This window comes from Schistocerca cancellata, chromosome 9, assembly GCF_023864275.1.
Source record: "Schistocerca cancellata isolate TAMUIC-IGC-003103 chromosome 9, iqSchCanc2.1, whole genome shotgun sequence".
Classification (NCBI taxonomy): Eukaryota; Metazoa; Arthropoda; class Insecta; order Orthoptera; family Acrididae; genus Schistocerca; species Schistocerca cancellata.
This window is the reverse complement of record NC_064634.1, coordinates 479,057,791-479,077,863: the sequence shown is the minus strand read 5'-3', so window position 1 is coordinate 479,077,863 and position 20,073 is coordinate 479,057,791. Positions and strand designations below refer to the sequence as shown.

At 46.5% G+C, this 20,073-nt stretch overlaps 1 protein-coding gene and 1 non-coding gene across 2 annotated transcripts in view; one reads left to right on the top strand and one right to left on the bottom strand.

Annotated features, from left to right (window-relative positions):
- Nucleotides 1-20,073, bottom strand: part of LOC126101508 (uncharacterized) — a 341,063-nt gene that overhangs the window by 135,224 nt on the left and 185,766 nt on the right. The gene's annotated exons all lie outside the window — the stretch shown is intronic.
- Trnat-ugu (transfer RNA threonine (anticodon UGU)) lies at nucleotides 9,965-10,038 on the top strand. Its single transcript has one exon. It is a non-coding gene; the product is annotated as a tRNA-Thr (tRNA).

Sequence of the window (20,073 nt, the reverse complement as noted above, 5' to 3'; positions counted from 1 at the left end):
ACGGCGTTGCAAACACGAACTTGCTTAAAACTTTGTACACCTTTAGTAGGCCATTAAAACAAGATAATGTGCAAGTAATACCGAGAAAATCGCAAGAGAAGTTTTACGTGTGTATTATGTAACAGCCCGCATCTCGTGGTCGTGCGGTAGCGTTCTCACTTCCCACGCCCGGGTTCCCGGGTTCGATTCCCGGCGGGGTCAGGGATTTTCTCTGCCTCGTGATGGCTGGGTGTTGTGTGCTGTCCTTAGGTTAGTTAGGTTTAAGTAGTTCTAGGTTCTAGGGGACTTATGACCTAAGATGTTGAGTCCCATAGTGCTCAGAGCCATTTGAACCATTTATTATGTAACTGATGTGACTGTGCGTAGGGGCCGGATGTTGGAGTTCCTGGTGGTCAAGTGGTTAGCGACCGAGCTACATAAGACAAATGCATATGCGGTGACGGCTGGATCCCCGCTCAAACCTTCATTTTTGTAGTGTAAGTGTAAATTCTGTGATATTCAAAGAATTTGCACTTGCACTATTCATTCTAGCTACATTATCAACGTCACACGGCTAACAGCCAAATGAGACCTGCATGTGTGTCTTTCTGCAGCTCGAAGCGTCGAGCTGCAAAGTAGTTCCGGGTACCCGACGAGATTGCATGTATCAAGGATTTCTCAAATCAGGGCAGTCATGTATTTTCAGGAAAACTGTTGTATCCGCGAACGCAACCGAATAGCGCGCGCGCCCTGCCGTCGCATCGCCTGCCACAGTTTCCCGTCGCGACCGAAGACGTCGCGCCATTGCTGAGCTGGGGCCTACAGCGGCCTCTGGCTACACCATGTAACAGGAGCGCCGGCCCCGAGTCGGGGAGTCTGGCAGACAGCTCGTTGCAGTCGTCAGTGCCGTCGTTCGTTGTCTGCTTGGCTAGCTCGCTGTGTGATTCAGTATGGTACAAAGACTTAGGCCACGAATCAGGAATATTCTTTGGACACTAATTGGATGATGATGATGATGATGATGTTTGGTTTGTGGGGCGCTCAACTGCGTGGTTATCAGCGCCCGTACAAGTACCCAATCTTTGCCCAGTCCAATTTCGCCACTTTCCTGGATGATGATGAAATGATGAGGACAACACAAACACTCAGTCATCTCGAGGCAGGTGAAAATCCCTGACCCCGCCGGGAATCGAACCCGGGACCCCGTGCTCGGGAAGCGAGAACGCTACCGCGAGACCACGAGCGGCGGACACACTAATTGGAACTGTATCTACGAATTTAATCACAACCTGGTCTTGTCGATAGATGTACAGATGTTAGTTCTAATAAATAAATTTATTTAGAACTAGTAAGCAGTCAGATAACATGAAATTCACTAAAACCTCATGGAAATACACACGGTTCTTCATATTACCTCTCAGATGTCATATAAATTAAATAGGATGAGTGAGGAAAAAATAGATTATATGTTAAGTACGAGCAGTAGTCGAACTATCGCTTCATATACGCTCGTCTTAAGTAGCTCGACCGCTGTCGACTTGACCATCACAGATACATCAGTTACATCACGGACGGGTAAAACTTCTACAGCGATTTTCTCGCAATTGCCAGAGTAGGGCACCTTACTACTTTTTCATTATGTTGTTTTAATGGACTACTAAAGGTGTACAAAGTTTGAAGTAAATCAGTGATCCCATCATCGTGGTCTTCCCTTGTCAGTTAAATGACTAGGCAGGAATTCTCTGTTCATACACGACAATCCTATTGACTGCTCTCTTTCTGCTGGAGACTAACACCTGCCTGTCTCACTCGACGACTTGAAGAGTTCACGAACGTTCTGCAGAACTGCCTAGCAAGTCTCAGACTGACTGTTGACTGACCACTCCTGCTCGTGGACTTTTACTTAAGCGCGCGTCTCTCTTGCTGGTGGCGCAGCGATTCTCTCGGGCACCGTCACTTGGTCTGCGCGCAGCGGTCTTCCTGCTGCGGACGTCCACAGTGCTCCTGGTACCAACTGTCACAAACTCATCTCAGTGCACCACTGACCTCGCATTCGGAAAGGTAGAGATCCAGCTTCCAGTCCAGCCGTCCACATTCAAGTTTTCCGGGGTCCATAAATAGCTCAAGACAAATACTGGGATGGTTCCTTCGAAACGGACGCGGCCGGTTTCCCTGCCCATCCTCCCAGCTTGACCTTGCGCTCAGTCCGCAATGCTCCTGTCGTCGACGGCGCGTTACACCTCAATCTCCCTTCCTCCTTTTCACACTGAAACTAAACAACGTCGGGCAGCATCGCGTTGTCGACAGTAGAGATGGGCAAACTGAAACACGTAACTGTTTCGAAACAAATGAAACAGTACATTGTAATGTTTCGATACGCTGTTTCGAAACAGTGAAACAGTTTGTATTTTGTAATCTAATAAACCTACACATTTTATCATCTTGAATGTTTACTGTATAAGTATGTTCATATAAACACAAATGATGTGCGAGAGCGCTAACCATGTCGCAGAAAGTATGAAACTATCACTTAGGCGTCTTGGCAGTTTCGTATTTCCTGCAGCAAATGCGCTGCTTTCGTGTCGTGTGACTTTCGTACTTTTCAATTGGCTGACGACAGCCATAGCTGAAGACAGACGAACCACCACGAACGGAAATGGAGGTGGGAGCAAACTGCAGAAACAACGGATATGCTACTGGGACTCCCACATTCCGTTAGTATGAGTAATATACCCATCCTGCTAATTTCCATGCACACAAAGGAAATCATTGTGGATAATAGACACAGTGACTATAGACTCACAGATAACGCCAAATAATTCGAATAAATAATAAAATATAACAGAAAAAAATTTTGTCTTTCAAGGTGTTTCGAATCGTTACTATAAATTCACCATGCTTCCCAGCGCTTCCTGTTCACCATTACACTATCAGTGATATGTCAAACAGATTGCATGCAGTTATACCTAATCAAATTTATCTATATGTCTAATAACTGTCACTCTACGCCTTTTTTTATTCAAAATGTTGTAGGCTTACTTGCGTTTCTTAATATGAGTACTGCACATGAACAGAGAGGCGTGTGTTAAAAAAAAAGTGTAATTTAATTGAATGATTTTCACATATTTATTATTTTGAATGTGAATAGTATGCGTTGTTTTGTTGTTCGGTTAGTGATTATAAAGCAGATGTTACGCCATTTCGGAATAGGACAGTCAACTAGAAACGAAGCTTTATTTTCGGATATCTTAAGCTTCATGCTATTGCTTGTCAAAATGACTTCGACACTCTTGGAAGTGTCTCATGAAGTGGTATGTCGTGTTTCAGTACCTGTGCCGAGCCCGAATCTTCGACCGACACAGAGCGGAGTGAAACATCACTGTTTCGATACAATTAGTCCGTTCCAAGCGCAGGTGGACTGAAACAGCCTTATTTTGAAACAACGATACAGTTTCTGTGTCTGGCTCGAGATCGAATCTGGTCCGGTTATCCGAAACAGGGTCGGAATGAAACACCACTGTTTCGAAACAGTGAACCACAGCCGTTCCGAAACACTGAAACAGTTCCACGTATCGATACACTGTATCGAAACATAGAAACAGTGGCCAAGTCTAGTCGACAGCGCCGGATGCCCGCCGGTGGCTGCAAAGTGGCGCAACAGCGGCGGCCGGAGGCAGGCATCCGCGGCGGCAGGTAACAGCTGGCTCCCACCTTGTAATGGGGACGCGGCGCGCTGCCGTTCTGACCTCACGCCGCCGACCGCGCGCCCGCTGCGAACGTGGGTGAGCCACAGGGGCTGCTTCTTCTTCGTACACTATGACGAAAACAAAAATTGCGACACCAGGAAGGAGTTTCGCGACATAAACGAAATGTGGTAGGCGTTTTTGTACACCTGAAATACTACGTCCATTCAAATTTCGCGCCAGTCGCATAAGGGTGGCGCTACTGGCGCCACTATGAGGGTGCAAATCAGGTTCGGTTTAAATACGCGCAGTACATCTACATCTACATGTACATTATTACTCTGCAATTCACATTTAAGTGCTTGGCAGACGGTTCATCGAACCACAATCATACTATCTCTCTACCATTCCACTCCCGAACAGCGCGCGGGAAAAACGAACACCTAAACCTTTCTGTTCGAGCTCTGATTTCTCTTATTGTATTTTGATGATCACTCCCACCTATGAAGGTTGGGCTCAACAAAATATTTTCGCATTCGGAAGAGAAAGCTGGTGACTGAAATTTCGTAAATAGATCTCGCCGCGACGAAAAACGTCTTTGCTTTAATGACTTCCGTCCCAACTCGCGTATCATATCTGCCACACTCTCTCCCCTATTACGTGATAATACAAAACGAGCTGCCCTTCTTCGCACCCTTTCGATGTCCTCCGTCAATCCCACCTGGTAAGGATCCCACACCGCGCAGCAATATTCTAACAGAGGACGAACGAGTGTCGTGTAAGCTGTCTCTTTAGTGGACTTGTTGCATCTTCTAAGTGTCCTGCCAATGAAACGCAACCTTTGGCTCGCCTTCTTAGTTGAACTGACACCCTTCAGAATTGTACTATTTATCGAGTAATCGAATTCCAACGGATTTCTTTTGGAACTCGTATGGATCACCTCACACTTTTCGTTATTTAGCGTCAACTGCCACCTGCCACACCATACAGCAATCTTTTCTAAATCGCTTTGCAACTGATACTGGTCTTCGGATGACCTTACTAGACGGTAAAATACAGCATCATCTGCGAACAACCTAAGAGAACTGCTCAGATTCTCACCCAGGTCATTTATATAGATCAGAAACAGCAGAGGTCCCAGGACGCTTCCCTGGGGAACACCTGATATCACTTCAGTTTTACTCGATGATTTCTCGTCTATTACTGCGACCTTCCTGACAGGAAATTACGAATCCAGTCGCACAACTGAGACGATACCCCACAGGCCCGCAGCTTGATTAGAAGTCGCTTGTGAGGAACTGCGTCAAAATCTTTCCGAAAATCTAGAAATACGGAATCAACTTGAGATCCCCTGTCGATAGCGGCCATTACTTCGTGCGAATAAAGAGCTAGCTGTGTTGCACAAGAACGATGTTTTCTGAAACCGTGCTGATTACGTATCAATAGATCGTTCTCTTCGAGGTGATTCATGATGTTTGAATACAGTATATGCTCCAAAACACTACTGCAAACTGACGGTCGCGAGCGTTAGTTATTTTTGAGATTGGACGTGGTGAGTTGATGTTAGTCAAGAATACCTTTAAGCCGACAAAGATACCATTATCAACACGTCACTGGGTTTGAACGACGTCGTCTAACTGTGCTACGAGAAGCTGCATGTTCCTCCTTCGACACGGCAGAAAGACTCGGCACGTAGCCAATGTACATGACTGTTGGCAGCGGAGGTTACGAGAATACAAGGTAGCTAGAAGACCGGGCTCCGGGCGGTCACGCAGCGTTATCGAGAGGGACGACCATCGTGTTCGTGGTGGGTCTCTGGCGCATCGTCCTGCACGTGCAGCAGCAACTGAGCAGCAGTTGGCATCACAGGATACAGCGAACTGTTGCAAATGGGTTACTTCAGGGACAGCTCCGGGCCAGTAGCCCTGCAGTGTGCATCCCACTCACCCCAAACCATCTCCGTTTGCGGTTTCGGTTGAGTCAAACAACAGCTCATTGGAGAGCAGGATGGAAGTCTGTTGTGTTGTCTCATGAAAGCGGATTCTCCCGCGATGCCAGTGATGGCCGTGTGTTGGTTAGGGCGAGGCGAGTTGAGGGACTGTAAACAATCTGCGTGTTTCCAGAATGAGATTTTCACTCTGCAGCGGAGTGTGCGCTGATATGAAACTTCCTGGCAGATTAAAACTGTGTGCCCGACCGAGACTCGAACTCGGGGCCTTTGCATTTCGCGGGCAAGTGCTCTACCAAGTTCGAGTCTCGGTCGGGCACACAGTTTTAATCTGCCAGGAAGTTTCATATCAGCGCACACTCCGCTGCAGAGTGAAAATCTCATTCTGGAAACATCCCCCAGGCTGTGGCTAAGCCATGTCTCCGCAATATCCTTTCTTTCAGGAGTGCTAGTTCTGCAAGGTTTGCAGGAGAGCTTCTGTAAAGTTTGGAAGGTAGGAGAGGAGGTACTGGCAGAAGTAAAGCTGTGAGGACGGGGCGTGAGTCTTGCTTGGGTAGCTCAGTTGGTAGAGCACTTGCCCGCGAAAGGCAAAGGTCCCGAGTTCGAGTCTCGGTCGGGCACACAGTTTTAATCTGCCAGGAAGTGTCTTAGGTTAGTTAGGCTTAAGTAGTTCTAAGTTCTAGCGGACTGATGACCTCAGAAGTTAAGTCCCATAGTGCTCAGAGCCATTTGAACCATTTGTTGCCTTCAAACATATTTTTATGAAGTCGACCATTTTTATCTTCACCGTTTCTGATGCTGTTGTTCAAGTAACATGAATAGACAACGTTTACGTGATAACTCTATGGAAAGAGTGCTTGAAGAAAACTTGAACGAATCAGATTTCGATGAAAGTGAAGCGGACGACGATATGCGAGAAACTGGTTGACTTCGGCGACTTGCGCATCGATGGGGATGAAATGAGGATCATTAGGACAACACAACACCCAGTCCCTGAGCGGAGAAAATCTCCGACCCAGCCGAGAATCGAACCCGGACCCCTAGGATTGACAACCTGTCACACTGACCACGCTGCTACCGGGGGCTGATACCAGGTGCTAATGATATTATCTGTGATAAATTCATTGTCAAAAGTGGACTGACAATAACGGCCTTCTGTACAAAATATGGCGGTGGAAACAACGAGACTAAGACAACAAGGGAAACTCAGTCTCCAAAACAGGCTATAGACCTTCAAGAAAACTACACTCAAATGAAGAGGCCTCTCGACTACGATTTCAACACACCGATGAAGATGAGTTATTTTGTTATATAGGACTTCTACTAATCGTGGGTTCAAATCATGACAATAAGGTACCTGTCTAGCACTTATGGTCTATGCTTCAGGGTCAACAAGTGTACTATGGACAGGGACCCAGTTTTTCGAACTGAGTATAATATTGAGGTTTGATGATAAGAATACAAGAGAAATTCGTCGTGAGTCTGATAAGTTTGCTCCAGCGAGGGAAATTTTTGAAAACTTGAATTCATTGCTTCCATTGTATTTCATTCCAGGTCCACACACCACAGTGGATGAGATTTTCCCTTTGTTCTGTGGCACCTGCCCCTTCAAGGTGTTCCTAATAGAAAATCATGAAAAATACGGCATTCGTATCAGAATGCTGTCTGAATCTGAGATTACATGTGTGATCAGCATGGAAGTCTACACAGGAAACGTGTTGCCGAGAAGCTGCTTCTACAAAGATCAACTACAACAAATTGGGAAAGGCAACTGTTACCTTCTCCCAGTGTCGCAAAAACGCCTGTGGAAAACACAGCAAGGAGACTGTGCCGTGTCAAAAAATGTGTTTCACAACGAGACAGTAAATTCTCTTTGCTTCATGGAGTGGGCTGAAATTAAACTGTTGTTCTTTTATAATACAGCACAATTATGAACGAAGTGAATGTTATGATTTGTTGATTTTGTTCCGATTATCATTTAATTTTTTATTAGTCAATATACAAACATAATGTCTAAGCAGTTCTAAACGTTCTCAACGATATCGGAAGTACATAAACTTGAATTATGACAACTTAAATTGCCACTTTCTTTCTGGGCCTCAGAGGCCTCCCGTTGATAATACACACATCCAAGAAAAGTTTTGCATCAGATCGGTTCCGAGAGTTCCGGAACCTGTAGAGAAAATTGGAATAGAGATCAACATAAACATCATTTCCGCCCTTTTTATGGCTCATGAAAACAACACATTGCATGTTGTACCACCATACAGCGAGACCGTCAGAGGTGGTGGTCCAGACTGCTGTACACACCGGTATCTCTAATACCCAGTAGCACGTCCCTTGCACTGACGCATGCCCGTATTCGTCATCAAGGCACTGTTGGTCCAGATTGTCCCACTCTGGAACGGATTTCGGCGTGGATCCCTCAGAGTGGTTGGTGGGTCACGTCGTCCGTAAACAGCCCTTTACAATCCATCCCAGGCATGTTCGATAGGGTCCATGTCTGGAGAACATGCTGACCACTCTAGTCGAGCAATGTCGCTATCCGGTTCTAGACGCTTCCGTCCGGAACCGCGCTGCTGCTACGGTCACAGGTTCGAATCCTGCCTCGAGCATGGATGTCTGTGATGTCCTTAGGTTAGTTAGGTTTCAGTAGTTCTAAGTCTAGAGGACTGAAGACCTCAGATGTTAAGTCCCATAGTTCTTAGAGCCATTTGAACAATTTTTTGATTTCACTGTCCTGAAGGAAGTCATTGACAAAAATGTGCACGATGGGGGCGCGAATTGTCATCCATGAAGACGAATGCCTCGTCAATATGTTGCCGATGTGGCTGCACTAACGGTCGGAGGATGGCATTCACGTATCGTACAGCCGTTACGGAGCCTTCCATAACAACCAGCGGCGTACGTCGGCCCCACATAACGCCACCCCAAAACACCAGGGAACCTCCACCTCGCTGCACTCGCTGGACAGTGTGTCTAAAGCGTTCAACCTGACCGGGTTGCGTCCAAACACGTCTCCGACAATTGTCTGGTTGAAGACATATGCGAGACTTACTGGTGAAGAGAACGTGATGCCAATTGTGTGCGGTCCATTCGGCATATTGTTGGGCCCATCTGCACCGCGCTGCATGGTGTCGTGGTTGCAAAGATGGACCTTGCCATAGACGTCGGGAATGAAGTTGCGCATCATGCAGCCTATTGCGCACAGGTTGAATCGTAACACGACTTCCGGTGGCTGCACGAAAAGCATTATTCAACATGGTAGCGTTGCTGTCAGGGTTCCTCCGAGCCATAATTCGTAGGTAGCGGTCATCCACTGCAGTGGTAGCCCCTGGGAGGCCTGAGCGAGGCATGTCGTCGACAGTTCCTGCCTCTCTGTATCTCCTCCATGTCCGAATAACATCGCTTTGGTTCACTCCGCCGGCCGGTGTGGCCGTGCGGTTCTAGGCGCTACAGTCTGGAACCGCGTGACCGCTACGGTCGCAGGTTCGAATCCTGCCTTGGGCATGGATGTGTGTGTTCTCCTTAGGTTAGTTAGGTTTAAGTAGTTCTAAGTTCTAGGGGACTGATGACCACAGATATTAAGTCCCATAGTGCTCAGAGCCATTTGAACCATTTTGGTTCACTCCGAGACGCCTGGTCACTTCCCTTGTTGAGTGCCCATCCTGGCACAAGGTAACAATGCTGACGCGATCGGACCGAGGTACTGACCGTCTAGGCATGGTTGAACTACAGAGAACACGAGCCGTGTACCTCCTTCCTGGTGGAATGACTGGAACTGATCGGTTGTCGGATCCACTTCGTCTAATAGGCGCTGCTCATGTATGGTTGTTTACATCTTTGAGTGGGTTTAGTGACGTCTCTGAACCGTGAAAGGGACTGTGTCTGTAATAGAATATTCACAGTCAAAGTCTATCTTCAGGAGTTCTGGGAACCGGGGTGATGCAGAACTTTTTTTGATGTGTGTACATGTAAGAAAAATCACCTTTGCAATGCTAGGGTTAACACTGTTTCAGATGCTATTAGCAAGTTATTTCTGTGAAGCGCTGTGTCTCTATTATGATTCAAAGAAATACATATTGAGATTTTAATTCAGTAAACTATTGTTTAATTTTACATAGTGAAGGGAAATTAAACTGTTTTCATTTACTTGTCAGTAATGTATTGCAGTGTGCAGTTTTATTAATTGCTGCGCGAGACTGAGATGAAGTTCTACTCTTTGATTTATACTTATATGGATATAAGGGACACTACGACATTACGAATGTAGTGTGTTGACATACAAGGTGAGAATGTGGGTCTCGCGGGAGTCGTGCGTGAGATAGTCCCTGCAGTCGCGCTATCCTCTGTGGCCTCGGTGGCTCAAGTGGATAGAGTGTCTGCCATGTAAGCAGGAGATCCCGGTTTCGAGTCCCGGTCGGGGCACACATTTTCACCTGTCCCCGTTGATATATATCAAGGCCTGCTAGCAGCTGAAGGTATTTATATAATTCTAATACCTTTGAATTAGCACTTAGTGCTCTTTGCTTTCGTTATCCGCCCGGATAGCCGTGCGCGATAAAGCACCGCTTCTGAGACGGGGAGGTGGGCCGCCCCGAATGGAAGCCGCGCGGCAGATTGACAACGTGCGCCGGTGTGCCGGCGGTCGGCCTGAATGCGCTTACTTGGCGCCTTCGCACGTCCCACTGTGTGAACAGCGGGCTGGTACCCAAATCCCGCCTCAGTTACACGATTCGGAAACACGTAGAAAATGTTCGCAAACTTTCACACGGGTAAAATTACTCGCAGGTAGTTGGGGTACACACATTTCGTTGCGGCATGGACAGGAAGGGCATTCGGTCACCCTTTAAACCAGTATTTCCAAACTTGGGGCTAATCTCCCCCTGGGGAGTGAAACGTACGACAGTCGTTCCGAAAATAATGCCTTTTATTTCTCTGTGGTGACTTTGGATGTCCGCGCGAGATGTCGCTGCTGTAGTGGTAATGTTTATACCTGCCCCTTTCATTTGCAGGTGGTTCCGCTGTTCTGCGACAGGTGGCGCAAGCAGAGGAATGTTCCAATATGGAGTCTGATATGGACACGCATATACAGGGTGAAAAATATTTAAACCGACAAACACTGGGAGGTTGTAGGGGACATCAAAACAAATATTTTTCCCTAATGTCATTTTTTCCTATGAGGAGTATTTAAACCGGTAGAGGAAGATTTCTCTGGCGGCAAATTAATTAAACCAACAAACACTTTTCCATTTTTTTTAATGAGCAAGAGGTAACACATTAACACAACCCAATTTCAATTACAGTAGATTTTCAAAAATGCCTCCATCGACACGTAAACAAAGGTTACACCGTCGGATCATGTTCTGTCTGACATGGCCAAAAATCCCAGGCGTATCCTGAATTTTTCCTGCTGCTGCTTCTATCCGCACAATCAGATCCTCTTCTGATGCAACAGGAGTTGAGTAAACAAGGTTGCGCATCTCTCCCCACACAAAAAAGTCCAGAAGGGACATACCTGGGGATCGAGCAGGACGTGGTACAGGATCATCTCTGCCAATCCACGTTTCTGGGAACCGTCGGTCCAGGAATCGACGCACACTACGACTGAAATGTGACGGCGCCCTGTCATGATGGAACCACATGCTTTATCTTGTAGGTAGCGGGATGTCTTCCAGCATTTCTGGCAATGCCCTGGCGAGAAAATTGTAATAGTACCTGCCCATTTAATGACCTAGGTAGCAGACACGGCCGAATTAAATAGTCCCCAACAACACCGACCCATACCTTAACGAAGAACCGCACTTGATGAGCGCTAGTCACTGTGGCATATGGGTTATCCTCACTCCAAACATGCGAATTGTGCATGTTGAAGACTCCATCACGCCCGAACGTTGCTTCATCGGTAAACAACACAGAGGATGGAAATGTAGGATGCATTTCACACTGTTCCAGGTACCACTGCGAAAACTGTGCTCTGGGTGGATAATCAACTGGTTCCAGGTTGTGGACACGCTGTAAGTGAAATGGACGTAACAATTGCTCTCGAAGGACTGTTCTTACATTCGTCTGATTCGTCTCTATGTTACGTGCAATTGCAAGAGTGCTGATGGAAGGATCCCGCTCCACATGCTGCAAGAGAGCTTCCTCAAATTGCAGCGTTCTTACCGTGCGACGGCGTCCCTGTCCAGATAATCTGCTAATGACCCGGTCTCACGCAGACGTTGGTACACAGCAGCAAAGGTCGTATGATGCGGGATACGGCGATTAGGATATTGTTGTTGATAAACCCGCTGTGCAGCTCGTCCGTTGTGGTGCGCTACGTAGTACGCACCAACCATATCAGTGTACTCACTCCAGGTGTATCGCTCCATTAGTAAACAGAGACAATGCACTACTACACTGGTGGACAGCAGTTGCCTACAACTGAAGATCGTAATACGCCCTCTAACAACTGAAGATGGTAATACGGCCTCTGACAACTGAAAGCATAATACGGCCTCCACCGGTTTAAATAATCCTCGTAGGAAAAAATGACATTAGGGAAAAATATTTGTTTTGATGTCCCCTACAACCTCCCGGAGTTTGTCGGTTTAAATACACTCCTGGAAATTGAAATAAGAACACCGTGAATTCATTGTCCCAGGAAGGGGAAACTTTATTGACACATTCCTGGCGTCAGATACATCACATGATCACACTGACAGAACCACAGGCACATAGACACAGGCAACAGAGCATGCACAATGTCGGCACTAGTACAGTGTATATCCACCTTTCGCAGCAATGCAGGCTGCTATTCTCCCATGGAGACGATCGTAGAGATGCTGGATGTAGTCCTGTGGAACGGCTTGCCATGCCATTTCCACCTGGCGCCTCAGTTGGACCAGCGTTCGTGCTGGACGTGCAGACCGCGTGAGACGACGCTTCATCCAGTCCCAAACATGCTCAATGGGGGACAGATCCGGAGATCTTGCTGGCCAGGGTAGTTGACTTACACCTTCTAGAGCACGTTGGGTGGCACGGGATACATGCGGACGTGCATTGTCCTGTTGGAACAGCAAGTTCCCTTGCCGGTCTAGGAATGGTAGAACGATGGGTTCGATGACGGTTTGGATGTACCGTGCACTATTCAGTGTCCCCTCGACGATCACCAGTGGTGTACGGCCAGTGTAGGAGATCGCTCCCCACACCATGATGCCGGGTGTTGGCCCTGTGTGCCTCGGTCGTATGCAGTCCTGATTGTGGCGCTCACCTGCACGGCGCCAAACACGCATACGACCATCATTGGCACCAAGGCAGAAGCGACTCTCATCGCTGAAGACGACACGTCTCCATTCGTCCCTCCATTCACGCCTGTCGCGACACCACTGGAGGCGGGCTGCACGATGTTGGGGCGTGAGCGGAAGACGGCCTAACGGTGTGCGGGACGGTAGCCCAGCTTCATGGAGACGGTTGCGAACGGTCCTCGCCGATACCCCAGGAGCAACAGTGTCCCTAATTTGCTGGGAAGTGGCGGTGCGGTCCCCTACGGCACTGCGTAGGATCCTACGGTCTTGGCGTGCATCCGTGCGTCGCTTCGGTCCGGTCCCAGGTCGACGGGCACGTGCACCTTCCGCCGACCACTGGCGACAACATCGATGTACTGTGGAGACCTCACGCCCCACGTGTTGAGCAATTTGGCGGTACGTCCACCCGGCCTCTCGCATGCCCACTATACGCCCTCGCTCAAAGTCCGTCAACTGCACATACGGTTCACGTCCACGCTGTCGCGGCATGCTACCAGTGTTAAAGACTGCGATGGAGCTCCGTATGCCACGGCAAACTAGCTGACACTGACGGCGGCGGTGCACAAATGCTGCGCAGCTAGCGCCATTCGACGGCCAACACCGCGGTTCCTGGTGTATCCGCTGTGCCGTGCGTGTGATCATTGCTTGTACAGCCCTCTCGCAGTGTCCGGAGCAAGTATGGTGGGTCTGACACACCGGTGTCAATGTGTTCTTTTTTCCATTTCCAGGAGTGTACTTTTCACCCTGTAGAACAGCGATAAGCGATGTGAGATTGAATTCCTCACTGCTGAAGAAATTGCGCCGATTGAAATGCTCGACGCTTGCTAGAGGTCTATGGAGACGATGCAGTAGGCGTGAGCTATGTGCGTCGGTGGGTGCGGCATTTTCGATGCGGTGAAAAGGGTGCGCATGACAAGCCATGGCCCGGTCGATCCTGCACAGCTATCATGCCTCGCAGCGATGAGCGTCTTGATTAACTCATCCGTGCTGATCGGCGCATAACGACCAGAGAACTGTGTGCACAGCTGAAAGTCGGCTGCAATGCCTTGGAAACAACGTTGGGCCACCTTGGTTATCGCATAGTCTGTGCGATATGGGCGCCGCGGAAGCTTCCAGCAGAACAAAAAACTCATAGAATGGAAATTTGTCGGGACCTGCTGGACCAATATGAGGCTCAAGGTGACAACTTTCTGAACACCACCGTCACCGAAGATGAGACGTGGTGTCCCCACTACGAGCTGGAATCCAAAAGACAGTCCATGGAATGGCGACATGCGAATTCTCCGCCAAGAAGAAATTCAAGACACAGCTGTCTGCTGGCAAAGTGATGTGCACAGTCTTTCGGATGTCCTGGAGTCTGGAGAATCCGTCAATTCAGCAAGCTACAAGACGACACTGACTAAAGCTGAAAGCCAGAATTTCCAGGGTAGGACCAGAGAAGATGACGAGCTTTCACCTGCGACATGATAACGACCGGCCCAACACCAGTTTTCCGACCACGCAGCTCATTGCACAGTTCGGCTGCACTGCCTTACCACATCCACCGTACAGTTTCGATTTAGCGCCTTCAGACTTCCACATCTTGGGGCCTCTGGAAGATGGACTACGTGGTGAACATTTTCAAGACGCGGATGCTGTTGCCAAAGCAGTAAGTAAGTGGTCAGCCTCAGCTGGCTCCGATTTTTACAAGCGCGGCATGCAAGCTCTGCTTCATCGTTGGCAAAAGTGCGTAACGAATGGTGGTGGCTAGGTGGAAAAATGACAGTATGTAGGCGGAGTACTGCTCTATTTAGCTGTGCTATTGTGAATTATGTATCTCCTGTAGTTTGCATGAATAAAAATAGGAGTCATTACTTTCGCAACGACCCTCGTAATTTCCTGAGTGGCAAAAACAATAGCGCTGAATTGTGTTTTGGTAAAGACGCTTCTTGCATTTGTAGACTTAGAGAAAGCTTTTGACAACGTTAACTGGAATACTCTCTTTCAAATTCTGAAGGTGGCAGGGGTGAAATACAGGGAGCGAAAGGCTATTTACAGTTTGTACAGAAACCAGATGGCAGTTATAAGAGTCGAGGGGCATGAACGGGAAGCAGTGGTTGGGAAAGGAGTAAGGCAGGGTTGTAGCCTCTCCCCGAAGTTATTCAATCTGTATATTGAGCAAGCAGTAAAGGAAACAAAAGAAAAATTCGCAGTAGGTATTAATATTCATGGAGAAGAAGTAAAAACGTTGAGGTTCGCCGATGACATTGTAATTCTGTCAGAGACAGCAAAGGACTTGGAAGAGCAGTTGAATGGAATGGACAATGTCTTGAAAGGAGGATATAAGATGAACATCAACAAAAGCAAAACGAGGATAATGGAATGTAGTCAAATTAAGTCGGGTGATGCTGAGGGAATTAGATTAGGAAATGAGACACTTAAAGTAGTAAAGGAGTTTTGCTATTTAGGGAGTAAAATAACCGATGATGGTCGATGTAGAGAGGATATAAAATGTAGACTGGCAATGGCAAGGAAAGCGTTTCTCAAGAAGAGGAACTTGTTAACATCGAGTATAGATTTAAGTGTCAGGAAGTCGTTTCTGAAAGTATTTGTATGGAGTGTAGCCATGTATGGAAGTGAAACATGGACGATAACTAGTTTGGACAAGAAGAGAATAGAAGCTTTCGAAATGTGGTGCTACAGAAGAATGTTGAAGATAAAGTGGGTAGATCACGTAACTAATGAGGAGGTATTGAATAGGATTGGGGAGAAGAGAAGTTTGTGGCACAACTTGACTAGAAGAAGGGATCGGTTGGTAGGACATGTTTTGAGGCATCAAGGGATCACAAATCTAGCATTGGAGGGCAGTGTGGAGGGTAAAAATCGTAGAGGGAGACCAAGAGATGAATACACTAAGCAGATTCAGAAGGATGTAGGTTGCAGTAGATACTGGGAGATGAAGAAGCTTGCACAGGATAGAGTAGCATGGAGAGCTGCATCAAACCAGTCTCAGGACTGAAGACCACAACAACAAAGACGCTAAATTATTTTTAAAATCAATATTATCATTATTTCCTTAGACTGTAATACTAATTACATGCAGAATGAGATTTTCACTCTGCAGCGGAGTGTGCGCTGATATGAAACTTCCTGGCAGATTAACCTGGTAGAGAACTTGCCCGCGAAAGGCAAAGGTCCCGAGTTCGAGTCTAGGTCCGGCACACAGTTTTAATCTGCCAGGAAGTTTCACTAATTACATGAATTGCCAATAATTGCATTTTTTGTTTCAAAATCGAACGTTAATGTGTGACACAGTGTGATACGTATTAGAGCTTGTGAAATGAAAGTACAAACAACACCCTCTTCACATAGCCCCCCCCCCCCAATTACATACATACTCTGTGCGTTGCATCTATGACCGTATAATTGAGACGTGGAAGTCACATATGCTTAGAAATCTGATGAAAATACATTGTCTGACTTGCAGGTGGTTGCCACAATAGACCATAAATTGCTACCTTATTCCCTTCGTAAAAATAAATGAACCAATCGACAGCACAACACACTAGTAACTAGGCAATGGCTACTAAGCTGTTGTAGGACATACACTGTATTACCATTAATAATAACAATAATAATAATAATAATAATAATAGTAATAATAATAATAGTGGCGGTGGTGGGGCACAAAACATGACAGCTTGACGTCTTCCAGTTTCGGCCAGTTGGGTTAGGTTAGTGTTGTTTAACGTCCCGTCGACAACGAGGTCATTAGAGACGGAGCGGAAGCTCAGGTTAGGGAAGGATGGGGAAGGAAATCGGCCGTGCCCTTTCAAGGGAACCATCCCGGCATTTTCCTGAAACGATTTAGGGAAATCACGGAAAATCGGCCAGTTGGGAAGTAAAGGGTCCAGCAGTCAGGTGACGTACAAACAGCAGGCCTATGAATAGTTCACACGTTTCACTTTGGTTGATTTTAAATGGGTGTGCAGGTAATGGGTGAGGGAGGTGTCGCTAGGAAGAGGAATGGTGCAGAGGGAGACTGTTCTGTAACGAGTGTCAATCCACAATGTAGATAGTCAGTTTTCTTTTCTGTGAAGAAGTTACAGGTAACACTCGTCATGAACTGAACATTGCTTCATTATTATTCAAAAATGTTCTTAGAAATAAACAGCAACAATTGTCTCGCTGAAACATTAGTCCTTGGTGTAATAAAGCCCTGTAAAAAGTAAATGTAATTTATCTGCTGTCATCTTAAAAATGAAAGCGTCCAAAGAAAATTATTTTTTATTCTAAAATTAAGTTAGGCGATAATGTTCATAATCTACATCTACATCTACATCCATACCGCTCAAGCCACCTGACGGTGTGTGGCGGAGGGTACACTGAGTACCTCTATCGGTTCTCCCTTCTATTCCAGTCACGTATTGTTCGTGGAAAGAAGGATTGTCGGTATGCTTCTGTGTGGGCTCTAATCTCTCTGATTTTATCCTCATGGTCTCTTCGCGAGATATACGTAGGAGGGAGTAATATACTGCTTGACTCTTCGGTGAAGGTATGTTCTCGAAACTTTAACAAAAGCCCGTACCGAGCTACTGAGCGTCTCTCCTGCAGAGTCTTCCACAATGGTGGGAGGAGTGCAGGATTACTAGCTTATATCTGGTTGCAGTGATGGATAATGGTCTCCGAAAGATTGGGAACCACTGCTGTAAACGATCGACGCCAATTAAAGCCGCGCCGACTCTGCGCCGATGAGGGACAAAGGCACGACGAAAAGAACAGGCACAAGTCCTCTATTTCTGCTAGCGGCACTCGTAACGGCAGAGCATTTTATGACAAGCACGTGCGAACGCCAGGCCGCAGCTATGACTTCTCATATTGGTAACTTCCATCTTCCCGGGGATTTCTTATTTTCAGCTCATTACAGCGGTAGTTCACCCGAGACAAACTGTGTCTGTTCACTGAACTTTAGCGCTCAGGATCTGAGGGCAGCAATTAACTTTTAAACAAGTTCGAGCTTCATTTTTAAGATTCCGAATCTCAATCGGTACAGACGGAACCGTTACCGGATCAGTCTGTTAATCTTCTGTCTGGCTGCTAAGAACCCTTTTTCTCATAGACGGATGGAGGTATCAGTTTCGAATTTATGTCAGATACTATGCTCTACAGTCCCTTGACGGTGTGGAAAACGTAAGCTTCAAAGTCATTGCAGTCAAAATATACAGCTACGTATGTCACGTATTCTGATGTAAATGCACTCTCCAAAACCTATAACTGAACTGTCTACACACATGTTGGGCCTGGTAGTGCGGTGGTGAAGGAGTTGCCTGGAAACCGAGAGGTCGCGGAATCGAACCCCTGGCGGACCTGAGATTTTTCAGTCATTATTTTAATCTGGTCTCCACCTCTCAACCATGTGAGGTTTCGCCAGAAACGACACGTGGTTCGGGTTCCACGTCTAACTGTACATCTCCTTTCCCCAGTTGGATAACTATGGCAGGTTAGGGGCCAACACGTCTCCAAAGAGGCTTCCGGTAGATACACTTGCACCAGGCCATTGAGCCACACTAAATTATTACTATTTATTTATTCATTCGCTGGGGCAATCTAAGACCACGTTAAGTTTTGTTGCACTTAGCACTGAGCTCAGACTTCCCTCATTCGTTGTGAACGGGCTTGCTTCCGCACTTCTGTACAGAGGGCACCGTGTCTTCTTTTCGGTTGGTCGTCTCGGGTCATTCCGTTTGTAACTATCTCCTTTCGGAAAAATACTCTGTCAAAAGCATCTTCGGGTTTGGTATGTACCATATGGAGGTCTTCTTAGGTGTTTTTAAACCATGGCATCGTAGTTTTTGGTTTTGAATCAAAAAAGAGAAATCTATTTTTGATTAAGCTATTTCCGTCCATTCGTTTGAGATGGCCATAAAATCGTGCCCGTCTTTTACAGATGATGCCTGTAATTCTTTCTATTTTACTGTAGACTTCCTTGTTGGGTCCGTTTTGATGGATACGATTCTTCTACTTGGAACCTAGGATTTTTCTAATGATTTTGCACTTTTTTTCTCCAGTTCTTCGAGGAGTCTTTTATCAGCGTTTAGGGATGAGGTTTGGGCTGCATACAAAACTACTGGCTTCAAAACTGTTTCGTAGTGACATATCTTAGTGTCCTGGAAATGCGGGATGTTTGGTAAGCTATTTCTAGTTTGTGTATCCGTTCCATAAGCGCTTTCTTGTCCAGTCAATTTTTCATGACGATCTCACCCAGGTACTTGAATTTGTCTACTCGGGCGATGACGCCATATTTCGTATGGAGTTTTGGTGGGACGTCTTTAATGTTAGTCATGACTTCTGTTTTCTCAAATGATATTTGCAGACCAGTTTGTTCAGCAATTTCTTTTAACAGTTCGAATTGAATTCCAGTGCTGTCTACGTTGTTTGACAGAATGGCAATGTCATCGGCAAAAGCCAAGCAGTCTACCTCGATCCCCTTCGATTTGGTTCCAATTCGCAACGGGCAATAGTTTGCTTCCATTAATCTTTTGCACCAGGTTCTGATGATCTTTCCAAGCACGCAGCTGAATAGCATTGGAGACAGGCTATCACCTTGCGTGACCCCTGTTTTAACATCAAAGGAATCCGAGAGACACCCGAGAAGTTTAACTTTGGATTTTGTATCTGTTAGGGTAGCTGTAATTAATGCCTACAGTTTAAGGTCAACTCCGAATTCGTTTAGGATGTTCAGCAAGACCTCCCTGTCTATGGAAACGTATGTCTTCTTGAAGTCCACAAAGATGACACGTAGTGTTTGGACCTTAAAGAATAATATCTCATTGTTGTTTTGAGGTTGTAGATCTGTTCGGCTGTTGAGCGACTTTGAATTCACGTATTTGATGTGCGAGTTGGGCTTCTAAAGGCTTCAGAATGGCGTGTGAGAGAATTTCATAGGGGCAGGGATATTATTATTATTATTATTATTATTATTATTATTGTTATTATTAATACACGTAATTAAGTTGGCACGGAAAGCTCAGAGGGCGAGTTCTACTCCCACTTGTTCGATTTTCTAAATAGGTGGGTGTTATGCGGGAGCCAAGGTAGCCCCTGAGGGCCGGCAACCCATATTACATCACAGAGAATGGGGTTGCCTATGTCGAAGGCGTACTAAAAGCACCATGGTAAACATCCGCTATTTACA